A 12,997-nucleotide genomic window follows, 5' to 3' on the forward strand; every position below is an offset into this window, starting at 1 on the left:
AGCATACCTGAAGCTACCAGTAGAATGTTTCAGGCATCTGGCTCAAGCCATTGCTTTCTTCTCCAGATCTTTCAGTTTTAACGAATGTATTGGGCTAGACATAGGGGTGATGTGTATCTTGGGAGGATTGGGTCCTCGAAATAAGCCCACGTCTTTCTGACCCGATCATTTACTGACTACCTGTCCTTTGCCCCTGTCTCGGGCAAGGAATGAGGCAGAGGAAGTGAACAAACGGTGTAAAAGTGATCAGTTTCAGCTCTTAAACCCACTGCTAACAGAAGACTCCTAGTGTTTGAGAACTAAGAGAAGGTTATACACAGAATAAAACCTTTGGGTTTTATTTTTACCCATAAAAAAGACTGAAAAGATCCTTCTCATGCTTGCAGGTATAAAGATTTGTGTTGTAGACTGTGAATATTTACTTCAAACCGTATGTTTTGTTAAGAACTTAGTGGTTAGGGTAAGAAGAATGAAAATGATTTTTTAAAAATCCACACGGATATAAAGATGTACTGGTCAAATAGTTTATTTCTTGGAGTACACCATTCATGTTGCAGACTACCACATTTTTAAAAAGTTGTTTCTGTGGCTGGAGTTGAGGCTCAGAGGTAGAGCACTCGCCTAGCATGCGTAAAGCACTGGGTTCGATCCTCAGCACCACGTAAAAATAAAATAAAGATATTGTGTCCACCTATAACTAGAAAATAAATATATTTAACAAAAAATTGTTTCTGCGTGTTTCTTTTTCCTTTTTTTAAAAATATATTTATTTACTTATATGTGGTGTTGAGGATCGAACCCAGTGCCTCCCACACCCACTGTCTCACATGTATGAGGCAAGTGCTCTACCACTGAGCTAACCCCAGCTCCACATTTTGACATTTTAAAGATTTGTTGAATTTCTTGGCTACTCCCAAAGTGGGGGCAATAAGGAGAATGTAACTACAGATTGTGAATATTTGTCAATTTGCAAAAAAGAAGGCTACAGAGAGCACTGAAGTTTCTCAGGTGAAATCCAGACAGGCAGTTTTATAAATGGCAGAGAACAGCCTGAGCAATACACAGAAGCAGGGAAGATCAGACTTAACAGGTGCTAAATATAAATATTCAACTGACAGCAGCTAAGAGGTATATTAATAGGGAGTAATGACTGAAGTGCCTGGAAAGGGTTACTAAATGCTTCCAATAAAACAGGCCAGTTAGGGATTTTAGGAAAAGTCAGGCTAGCAGTGTGACTTAATGATATAACTTGTGCTTACCCTTTGCTAGGTCCTGGGTTCAATCCCAGCACCCCACCCCTACCCCAAATGTCATTGTTGAACAGGGGCTGGGGCTACAGCTCAGTGCTTGAGTGCTTGTCTAGCATGCAAGAGACCTGGATTTAATTCCAGTGTTGGGGGGAAAAAATCATATACATGATTACATCCATTATCTCAAAATCTAATTTTAAGACTAATATTGACAGTGTTTTCTGACTATAGTCATTTTCATAAATTGTAAGAATAATTTAAAAAAATGTATTATCATCCTTCTCAAAAACCTTGGCTTACTATGGAATCCTAATTGCCAAAATCCACTAGCCCTTATTTGTTGTTGTCGTTGTACTGGGGATGGAGACCATATCCTCACACATGCTAGACAAATACTCTACCACTGAGCTATATCCCCACCCCTTTTCATTTTATTTTGAGCAGGATCTTTGTAAGTTGCTCATCTAGCCTCAAACTTTGATCTTGCCTCAGCCTCCAGAGTACCTGGGATAATAGGTATGTACCACCACACCTGGCTTTTACTAGAAACTTGACTTGGGAAGTTTCAAGGTGGCAATCTTAAATTTCAATAGCATATACACAGGGAAGGAACAAGGCCTGGGGGGCACACTGTCTCAAAAAAAAAAAAAAAAAAGAACGTTTGAGGATGTGATTCAGTTGTAGAGCACTTGCCCAGCTTCTGTGAGACCTTGCATTCCATCCCCAGTACCACAAAAAGTGAATAATTTTTTTTCTTTTTAAGTGAAAAGGGGGACTGGGGTTGTGGTTCAGTGGTAGAGCTCTCGCCTAGCATGTGTGAGGCCCTGGATTCAATCCTCAGCACCACATTAAGATAAACAAGGGCTGAGGTTGTAGCTCAGTGGCAGAGTGCTTGCCTCTCATGCATGAGGCACTGGTTTTAAACCTCAGCAAAACATAAAAAATAAAATAAAGGTATTGTGTTCATTTACAACTAAAAAATATTTTTTTAAAAAGGTGAAAAGGGCAGGGCATGTACCTCAGTGTTAGAACTCTTGCCCAGTATGCATGAGACCCGGGGTTTAATCCTCAGTACCACTGAGTAAATAAAGTCCCTTGCTAACAGGGCACTTGCCTAGTATGTGTGAGGCACTGGGCTCCAACCCCATAACTGCAAAAATATAAAAATGAAAAAAAAAAAAAGTCTCTTTAAACAGGAAGGGTATGTAACTACTTGGGCAGCCAGATGGGGAGATTACTTGAGCCCACAAGTTCCAGACTAGACTAGGCAACATAGCAAGACCCACATATCAAAAATAAAAGTACTTCATGTAGCCTATGAGAACATTGCATATAATTTGCATTTGCTTAGCATTTGTGAGATACTGGGTTTGATCCCCAGGACTGCAAAAAGTAAATAAATACAATAAATAAAATCAGTCTGCCTAAGATCAGTGGTCTAATACTAGTTCTCTTTCCTGCCTCCTCCTTTTCCCATAGATCTCCATTTTGAGGGGAAAAAAAAAAAAGGTACGCAACTCATCATGCAATTTTTTTTTTTTTGGTACTGGGATTTAACCTAGGGACAATTTACCACTGAGCTACATCCCCATCCCTTTTTATTTTTCAAAAAAAAATTTTTTTTAAAGAGAGAGAGTTTTAATATTTGGTTTTTGGCGGACACAACATCTTTGTTTGTATGTGGTGCTGAGGATCAAACCGGGGCGGCACACATGCCAGGAGAGCGCGCTACCGCTTGAGCCATATCCCCAGCCTCCCCAGCCCTTTTTGAGACAAGGTCTCACTAAATTGCTTACGTCCTGGCTAAATTGCTGAGACTGGCTTTGAACTTGTGATTTTCCTGTCTCAGCCTCCTGAGCCCCTGGAATTACAGGCATGTGCCACTGTGCCAGGCAAAATGCCATTTCCTAAGTGTTGGCATTGGTGTTCAGAAAAATGAATGACTCTGAAGACTAGTCAGAATTTTCTTTTGTGGACTGGGGGTGTAGCTCCAGTGATAAGAGCAAGGTCAAAGCCCTTGGTTTGATTCCCCAGAATCCAAAACACAAAATTGGGGGTGTAGGGGGTGGGCGTTGTCATTTAAAATGAATGGTGTAGGGGCACAATGGCCTGAGCCTGTAATCCCAGCTACTTGAGAGGCTGAAACAAGAGGAATGCAAATTCAAGACCAGTCTGGAGCTGGGTATGGTGGCACATGACTGTAATCCCAGAGGCTTGGGAGCTAAGGCAGGAGGATCGAAAGTTCAAAGCCAGCCTCAGCAACTTAATGAGGCCCTAAGCAACTTAGGAAGACTCTGTCTCAAAATAAAAAGGGTTGATTTTTTTGGCTCAGAAGTTAAGTGCCCCTCGGTTCAATCTCTGATATCAAAAGAATTAAAAAATAAAAGGGCTGGGGGATGTAGCTCAGTGGTAAAGCACTTCTGCGCTTAATCCAGTACCCCCCCCCCCCAAAAAAAAAAACCCAGCAAACAAAAAGGGTTTATTTCCTGAAATGGAAATAATGCTCAGAGGCATGTGGAGCAGCAACTTCCAGAAGAGGAACTGGCTTTGTGTCTTCTGTGTTGTGGGCTTTTATGGCCTGCTTGAGATTCTTATACCCCATGAATTATTTATCTGGGGCAGTTTTTGTGCTTCCCTGCCATAGATCAGTGTGCCTACACTAATTTTGTCATCCTGGAAATGTTTACAGCATAGATTATCCATTTTCTCCAGATTGATAGAAGCTATCTGACCACAAGAAGGCGGTCGCTGGGTGTGTAACAGCCAGTTGGATACTGTCCAGGGGCAGAACTTAAATTTCCTTTCCCCACCTCTCTTGATCATGCTTATCTAGTTGCTTGCTCTAACATTACCCCCTCAGTGAGTTGGAACTCTGAAACCCTTTAGCTTTGAGGTGTTGCATCCACTTGGACTGTTACCTGCTGGACAAGGGCAAAGATTTTTGAGTCCAGATCCTCAAGGGGTTTGAATAGGGAGTTTTAAGTCTCCTTGCTTTAGCCAAAAAGGAGGCACTTGATGGCAGATTAACTCTGAGAAATCTTTGTCCCACTTGATCTAATAGAGATGTCAATGGCAGCAGGGCCTCAGGCACAATAGGTTGATAGTACCCAGTAAAAAGACATCTAGAGGTTGGTGGCTTAGTGTTTCTGCAGCAATCAGAGCCAGGTCTGAGTCATGGCACCATATGTGTCAGGTTCCTTGGTTCTTTGTCTTCCCAAAAGAAGGATTTCAGTCAAGATAAAATTAGAAAAGCATAAAGGGGCTGGGTGTGGTGGTGTATACCTGTAATCCTAGCAATTTGGGAGGCTAAGGCAGGAAGATTGAAAGTTTAAGGTCTCAGCAATTTAGCAAGACCCTGTCTCAAAATAAAATAATAAAAAGGACTGCATCCACTGAATTCAATCACCAGTATCAAAAAATAAAAAATATGGCTGGAGTTGTGGGTCATCAGTAGAGTGCAGCAAATGCAGGCCTAGGTTTGATCCTTAGCACCTATGATCGATTATTTATTTAATTTATAAATATAATTTTATTTATTATTATTTATGTATTGTGTCCAAGTACAACTAAAAAATAAATATTAAAAAAATAAAAAATTTTAAAAAAGAAAGAGCATAAAGGATTTATTCAGTAAAATAGAAGTAAAGCTCTGAGGTATGTGGAGCAGGCCACCTCCAAAAGAGGAAACAGCCTTCACTGAATATCCTCAAAAGAGTGGAGCAGATAGATACACAGATACACATCTTTTCCCATATGATGCCTTGTGCCACCCTGGAATTCTGTCAGCATGAATAACACTACCAGAAGCTGAACTAATGGGCCCACTCAATCCTGATGCAGCCAAGAGGGCTCTCACAAAGCCCATGCCATGCCACGTGACCTTTCAGCCTCCCAAACTGTAAGCTAAATAAAGTTTCCTTACAAAAAAAAAAAAAATTATTTTCAAATGTCAATATTTGTAATGCATAACAAATTAGATCCTTTACAACTAATTAAAATTTTGTTTGAGATGGGGTCTTGCTATATGGCATAACCTAGTCTCTAACTTCTGGTTAAATCATCCTCTAGCCAGGCTTGGTGGCTCATGCCTGTAATCCCAGCAATTTAGGAGGCTGAGACAGAAAGATGACAAGTTCAAATCCAGCCTCAGCAATTTAGTGAGGTCGTAAGCAACTTAGTGAAACCCTATCTCAAAAAATAAAAAGGGCTGGGGATGTGGCTCAGTGGTAAAGTGACTCTGGGTTCATTCCCAGTATCCCCTCCCCAAATGGGCTAAGTACCTAACAGACACCTTACAGGTGAAAAATAACCATGTGAAAAGATATTCAACATATGTCATTAGGGAATTGCAAATTAAAACAATGAGAATGGGAGCTGGGGTGTGGCTTTCTGGTAGAGTGATTGGCTAGCATATTCTAGGCCCTGGGTTTGATCCATAGCACTGCAAAAATAGCAACAATAATAATAAATAATGAGATATGATTGGGATGTTACTGAGCCATAAAGCTTTTGCCTTGCACAGGTAAGTCTCTAGGTTTAATCTCTGACACTATAAAAAGATGAAACAAGATTCCTTCAGATTATAGGACTACTTGCTTTTATGGGGAAATGATTATACACTTTGGGTTTCTAGAATTCCCTCAAAATCTGTAGTTTGCAAAAATAACTCATAACTAATAGTGTAGTGCTTACAACTTACTATATAGGACACAAATCTGGACCAGCTAAATGAAGAGAGGGCCAAATCTCCAAGAGTCTCAAATGTGCTCAGGATAGTACACCCTATCAGTGTAGTTACCAAACATGGAAGCTCAGCTGAGCTTGGGGTAACCAGGGTTTTTATTGTGGTCTCATTAAGTAAGTACAATTGACTGGATCATTTGCTTTAGCCCCTCCATGATATCTCAGGACTTAGAGCTCCAACCCTTTCTTTTTTAAAAAAAATTTTTTTAAAATTTTTTAGTTGTAGATGGACACAACACCTTTATTTTATTTATTTTTATGTGGTGCTGAGAATCAAACCTAGTGCTTCCCATATGCTGGGCAAGCACTCTACCACTGAGCCATAATCCCAACCCAAAGCTCCAACCCTTTCTAATCAGAGGATTGATTATTTTACTGTGGTCTTCCTCCATCCTGAGTCATCTTATTAGCTTTTGCTATTTACAAGCCAACTGAGAGCTGCCTAATTAGCATAAACACTCAGGATCCAATTTGAATAATAAAAATATTATCAATCAGGAAATTCTGAGGATTTGGAAACCTAGTACAAAGATCAAATGATTTATTTATTTATTTATTTTTGTGTGGTACTGGGCATTAAAGCCAGGAGCACTACAGCATTGAGCTACACCCCACCCCCTTTTATTTTTTATTTTGGGACAAGGTCTTGTTAAATTGCTGAGGCTGGCCTTAAACTTGTGATTCTCCTTTCTCAGTCTCTCTAGTAGCTGGGATTATAGGCATGCACCACCACACCTGGCCATCCTCTGAAGGTTTGCTGGAATAAACTGACAAAGATAGATTGATGGGAGAAGGACACATAGGAAACATCACATAGTGTAATGACCCACTAAGTGAGCATAACTCACTATTTTTATACCCCATTTTTATAGAAGAGGGGCAGAATGGGGACTGTAGACAATTTTGAGGCATTGTAATGTTGGTTTGCCTTTTGTTTTTTTTTTTTTTTTCCTGAGACAGGAGTCTCACTTTGTTACCCAGGCTGATCTTGAACTCTTGGGCTCTAATGATCTTCCTGCCTCAGCCTCCCAAATAGCTGGGATTACAGTTGAGCACCACTATACCTAGCTAAAATGATTCTGTTTGGAGTTTGAATGAATCAAAGACAGACATTATCTTGTAATGAGACAGTTAATGGGATTTCAGGTGGAGAAAAAGGATAGTTGTTTTTCTGTTTTGCAGGTTTGTTTGTTTTTTAGTGCTGGGGATCAAACCCAGGGCCTTGCCTGCGTTCTGGGTCCCGAAGTCTGTCTGGGCACAAAATAACTGAGCCACCACAAAAAACTTGTAGATTCAAACAGCAGCTCTTTATTCCCGAACTGTCACTGGCACTCTACACGCATGTTCTAGGAAAATACACTCCCTCCACCGGGCTCTGCGAACCAAATACCCTCTGAATCCTGTGAGAACTCAGCGGGAACTCAAGGAGTGGGCGCTTGAGGCAGCAGGATACGCCCTATTCCCAGCAGGATCCACCCTAAACCTGGAACCGCCCTAAACCCCGGATCCACCCTAATCCCTGAGCAGGGTCACCTTTCAACCAAAACTCTCAAACATTCATGCAATGTCATTGCAAATGACCTGGGTCCAAGGCAAGCCCATTTCCACAATGGAGAGTCCTCCCTCTAAGCAACATTGGGTAGGCTGACAAGGAAATTGTCATGCATCATTCCTACTTGGCTATGGCTCTCAGCATCTGGGCAAATGCTTTACCACTGAGCCCCAAGCCATATCTTATTTTAATCAAACCTAGGCCTTTCATCATTCCCCCCAACATATTTGAGAATTCATTGTTTTAAAAAATGCACTTTTGCCAGGAGGGGTGACATACACCTATCATCCCAGTGGCTCTGGAGGCTGAAGCAGGAGGATTTCAGGTTAGAAGCCAGTATCAGCAATTTAGTGAGGCTGTAAGCAACCTAGTGAGATTCCATCTCAAAGTTAAAAATAAAAGGGGGGGCTGGGGTTGTAGCTCAGTGGTTCAGTGCTTGCCTTGCACGCATGAGGCCCTGGGCACCACATTAAAAAATAAATAAATAAATAAATAATGATATCATGTCCATCTAAAACTAAAAAAAAATTTTTTTTAAATAAAAAGGGCTTGGGATGTGTCTCAGAGTTTAAGCACCCTTGGATTCAATCCCCAGTACCAATAAATAAGTAAAAATAAACAATACACTTTTATCTGAGCATGGTGGTGGGCAATTATAATCTGAGCAGGTGTGGAGGCTGAGGCAGAAGGATCACAAGTTCCAGGCCAGCCTCAGCAGCTCGGTGAGACCCTGTCTCAAAATTTTAAAAGGGCTGAAGGTATAGTAGCTCAGTGATAGAGCACTGGTGGGTTCAATCGACAATATCACAACAAGAAAACAAAAAGTCTGTTATTGCTGAAAAGTTAAGCCATGCTGTAAGAGTAAAAGAAATTGAAGTTAAAGTGTAAAAGAACGGGCATTGTAAAGTTTCTAAGCTGCAAGGCCTGAGTTAAAAAGGAAAGGACCAGGTATTGTTAAGTTCCTCTGCTACCCCCAAAACCTGAAATTCCTGTAGCTGTTAGGACAATATCCGGAACTGCCCAGTAAATATTCCTCCTGACCCTCTGGTTGTTTAATAACCTAGGACCCTGTGTAGCCTGGCACGTAGGCATTCAGGGCCCAAAACCAATCAGTTTGAATGTGTACCCCGCTTAGGAGTGACCAATCACCCTCGCCCAACCTGTTCCCGCCAATGAATGTACTAATCATGTCTAAGAATTGTTGTATGTGTATGATGATTTGTTAAAGGAGACTGTGATGTATACAAAGCCCCCACCCTCCCCAAAAAGTGTACTTAAACACTTTTCAAGCCCTGCTCGGGGCTCTGGGATGCTCTCCCTTCTTGAGCACGGAGCCCCAGCGCGCTGGATTGGATCCTCAATAAACCCCTTTTGCTATTGCATGAGTTGGTCACTTGGTGGTCTCTTCCTCCGATGTTCGCTGAACCCTTACAATGTCTGTTAACTTCAACTTCCACTTGAAGTTAAAAAGAATAACTCAGGTTGAAGGTATACCTCAGCGATAGAGCAAGTGCTTAATATGCATGAAGCCCTGGGTTTAATCTCCAACACCCACACAAAACAAAACAAGTTAATCATAAATAGGGAATGAACACATGTCACAACTGTTCAGCTTAATAGTAAAGGAAAAAGTAACATGGGGCTGTGTTGGTACCTCAGTGATAGCACTCTTGCTTAGCACGTAAGAGGCGCTGGGTTCAATCTGCAGCATCACATAAAAATAAATAAAAGTATTATGTCCATCTACAACTAAAAAACAAATTTTAAAGTAATATTATAAAGCTAATTCAGAGGGGGAATTTGAATTGAGGTGTGGTGGCACACTCTTGTAACCAGATATCTAGGAGACTGAGGCAGGAGGTTGGAAAGTTAGGTCAGCTTGAATGACTGAGCAAAATCCTGTCTCAAAAAATGATAGAGCATTTGCCTAGCATGTGTGAGACCCTCTATTTAATCCCGATTACTCCCCAGCCCTGTGACACACACACATGCACAAATTGTTTGTACCTGTCAAAGGTCATTTTTCACTAAGGGAGAAAATCTTAGTGCCTAGCTCCAACCAAAGCATGATGAGAACCAAAATGATCTGGTTTATAGTCCATTTCTGCTGCTTATGGAGCTTATTACGATCCTGAGTAACTAAATCTGTTTCTCATCTGTAAAATGTAATTAATCAGCTTGCAGATTCTTAGGAAGATTAAATGAGTGATATGGGAAAAGCATTAGAGTACACACAATAGTTTAGCAAAAGTTAGTTATAATAAAAGTACTAATTGTTGTTTTGTTACTATTTAACTATTAATTGTTATCTAACTCTTCTTGACTCTTCCTATAGCTTTTGTGGCTGGAGACATAAAAGCATACTTTTCTTCCTTTTTTTTCCCCTTGTGGTGCTGGGTTCAATTTCGATACATTCTAGGCAAGTGCTGTACCACTGAGCCACATGCCAAGGGGGGAAATCATGCCGTTTTGTAGTTGAAGACCCTCCTTACATTTCTATAATTTTTCACATGATAGTTATCTTCCCACCTCTATCCCCTAAAAATTTTAGGTCCCAAGATAATTTTTTCCCCCTAATACTGGGAATTGAACTACTCAGGGGTATTTTACTACTGAGCCAGCTCTTTACATTTTTTATTTTGAGACAGGGTCTCACTAAGTTGCATAGAGCCCGGTTAAACTGCTGAGGTTGGCCCTTAGTTAGACCCTGTCTCAAAAACTAAAAGGGCTGGGTATGTAGTTCGGTGGAAAAATACCCCTGAGTTCAATCACAAGTACAAAAGAAAACAAATTGATTCAAGGAGCCAATTCTTTATAATAAAATATCTCTCAGTATTTTTGAATGTGTGTATATAATAAAATACATAGCCAGGCATGATAGAATGCCAATAATCCTAGTGGCTTGGGAGGCTAAGGCAGAAGGATTGCAAGTTCAAAGCTAGTCTCAGCAATTTAGTGAGGCCTTAAGCAACTTAGCAAGACCCTGTCTCAAAACAAAAAATAAAAAGGGCTGGGGATGTGTTGCTAAGTGGTTAAGCACCTGTGGGTTCAATCCCTGGTACAAAAATATAAATACACACACACACACATCCTGTTGATTCTATTTTTTGTTTGTTTTGGTGTTCTAGGGTTCAACCCAGGGATGCTTTACCACTGAGCTATACATCTCCAGTTCTTTTTAGTTTTCATTTTGAAACAGGGCTTACTAAATGGCCAAGGTTGGCCTCCAATTTGCAATCCTTCTGTCTTAATCTCCCGAATAGCTGGGATTACAGGTGTGTGCCATTGTGCCCAGTTTGTTTTTTCTGTTTTTATGGAGAATATTGACTAATAAATTCAGGATTGATTAGAGTAATTGAGCTGTGTGGAAGCAGTTTTTCTCCAGATCTTGATCTTGGCAGTACTGATACAGTTTTTTTAGGGTGTCGATAAATTGCTAAGGCCGGCTTTGAAATTGTGACCTCCATGTGCAAAGGCACGTGGCCAGATATGGTTTATTTTTTAAAGGGCTGAAGTTTATACAATGTGCTTCAGAGAAACTTAAAAATTATGCTTATAAAATTACAATTACAGACGTGTGTCACTGCGCCTGGTTACCCCCACACCTTTTTAAAAATTTCTTATTTTGAACAGGGCAAGGTAGTATAAATTTGTAATACAGTAAAATTGGAGGCTTAGGTAGGAGGATTGCAAGTTAAAGGCTAGCCTCAGCAATTTAAGGAGGACTTAAGTAAGGTCTGGGGAGGTAGCCCAGCAAGATGGGAATTTGAAGTTTGCCTGGACAACATAGGCAACATAGACCCTATCTCAAAAAAAACAAAAACAAGGCAGGTGTAGTGGTATAAGCTTATCATCCCAGAGGCTGGGGAGGTTGAGGCAAGAGGATCACAAGTTCAAAGTGAGCCTTAGCAACTTAGTGAGGCCCTAAGCAATTTAGCAAGACCCTGTCTCAAATAAAAAAATACAAAGGGCTGAGAATGTGGCTCAGTGGTTAAGTGCCCCTGGGTTCAATCCCTAGTAACCCTCCCCCGTCCCCCCCCAAAATAAAAACCCAAACCAAAACAAAACAAAAACAATTCATATAGATTCAAAAGGAGAGTGAATAAATTTATGGATCTTAATCTATCACAATCTTTCCTCTGGTCTCAAACTATTTACATTTTTCTTAAAAGCAAAAATATAATTACTCTTTCCCAAGATCGCCAAATGTCTCATCTTATTGTGAGCATCATGCCAAGCTAACATCAGGATAACTTTTTTTTTTTTTTTTTAAGACAGGGTGGCCCAAGCTGGCTTCCAATTCCTGGGCTCAAGTGATCTTCCTGCCTCAACCTCCCAAGCAGTTTAGGACTATAGGTGCACATCATGGTGCCTGGCTCAGGATAATTTATTATTATTATTATTGTACTGGGGGTTAAACCCAGGAATACTTTACTACTGAGCTACATCCCCAACCCTTTTTATTTCATTTTTTAAAATTTAGAGACAGGATCTCACTAAGTTGCTAAGGCTGGCTTTCAACTTGCCAACCTCCTGTCTTAGCCTTCCCAGTCTCGATAAGTCACTGAGATTACAGAATTACAAGTATGCACTACTGTGCCTCGCTTCCTTTTTCCATTCAAACCAATACTTAATCCATAATACATGCTCTATACACCTATTTGCCAAACAGGTAATCTCATTTTTTATTTTTCACTGAATGAACAACAGTTACAACAATAACAAAAAACCTCTGTGCTTGTAATAAGTAAATTTCCAAACATTAAGGAGTAGCATCAGTACTTAAAATCAGTACATAAGTTTTATGTGACTTCAAACTCATGAAGATACACCTTTCTATCTCAGTGGAAATTATAATGTGGTGGAAAATGAGTTATGATGACCAAAATTGGATGACAAAGGCTAAACTCAAGTACTGGTTGTTGGAAAGAACAGATGCATGTGACAGCTTGAAAAGATGAAGTTTGGTGATTGTCCAAATGTGGGAAGGGCAGAAGTAAATACAGCCAAGGATGAGGTCTGGGACTTGGCTCATAGCCTGGTAGGAGATCAGGAGAATGGTGAAATAGGCAAATTTGGAGGAAATGGGTCATAAGAATACAAGTTCATAAATGGGCCTTCTAGCCAATGAGGCAGAAACTCTAGATCCAGGAGTCCAGTATAGTTCATTTATTAACTTTTAAAATTTTCTTATGCTGGGTACAGTGCCACAGTCATATAAACTCAGGGACTTGTGAGGCTGAGGCATGAGGATTGAAAATTCAAAGCCAGCTTAAACAATTTAGTCAGGCCCTGAATAATTTAGTAAGACCCTATCTCAAAATAAAAAATGAAAACGGCTGGGGATGTAGCTCAGTGGTAAAGTACCCTGGGTTTAATCACAAGTACAGAAGGAAAAAAAATTGGCTCAACGAGCCAATTCCTTATAATCTAATATATAACGTGTGTGTAT

The sequence above is a fragment of the Callospermophilus lateralis genome, chromosome 7 (assembly GCF_048772815.1).
Source record: "Callospermophilus lateralis isolate mCalLat2 chromosome 7, mCalLat2.hap1, whole genome shotgun sequence".
Classification (NCBI taxonomy): Eukaryota; Metazoa; Chordata; class Mammalia; order Rodentia; family Sciuridae; genus Callospermophilus; species Callospermophilus lateralis.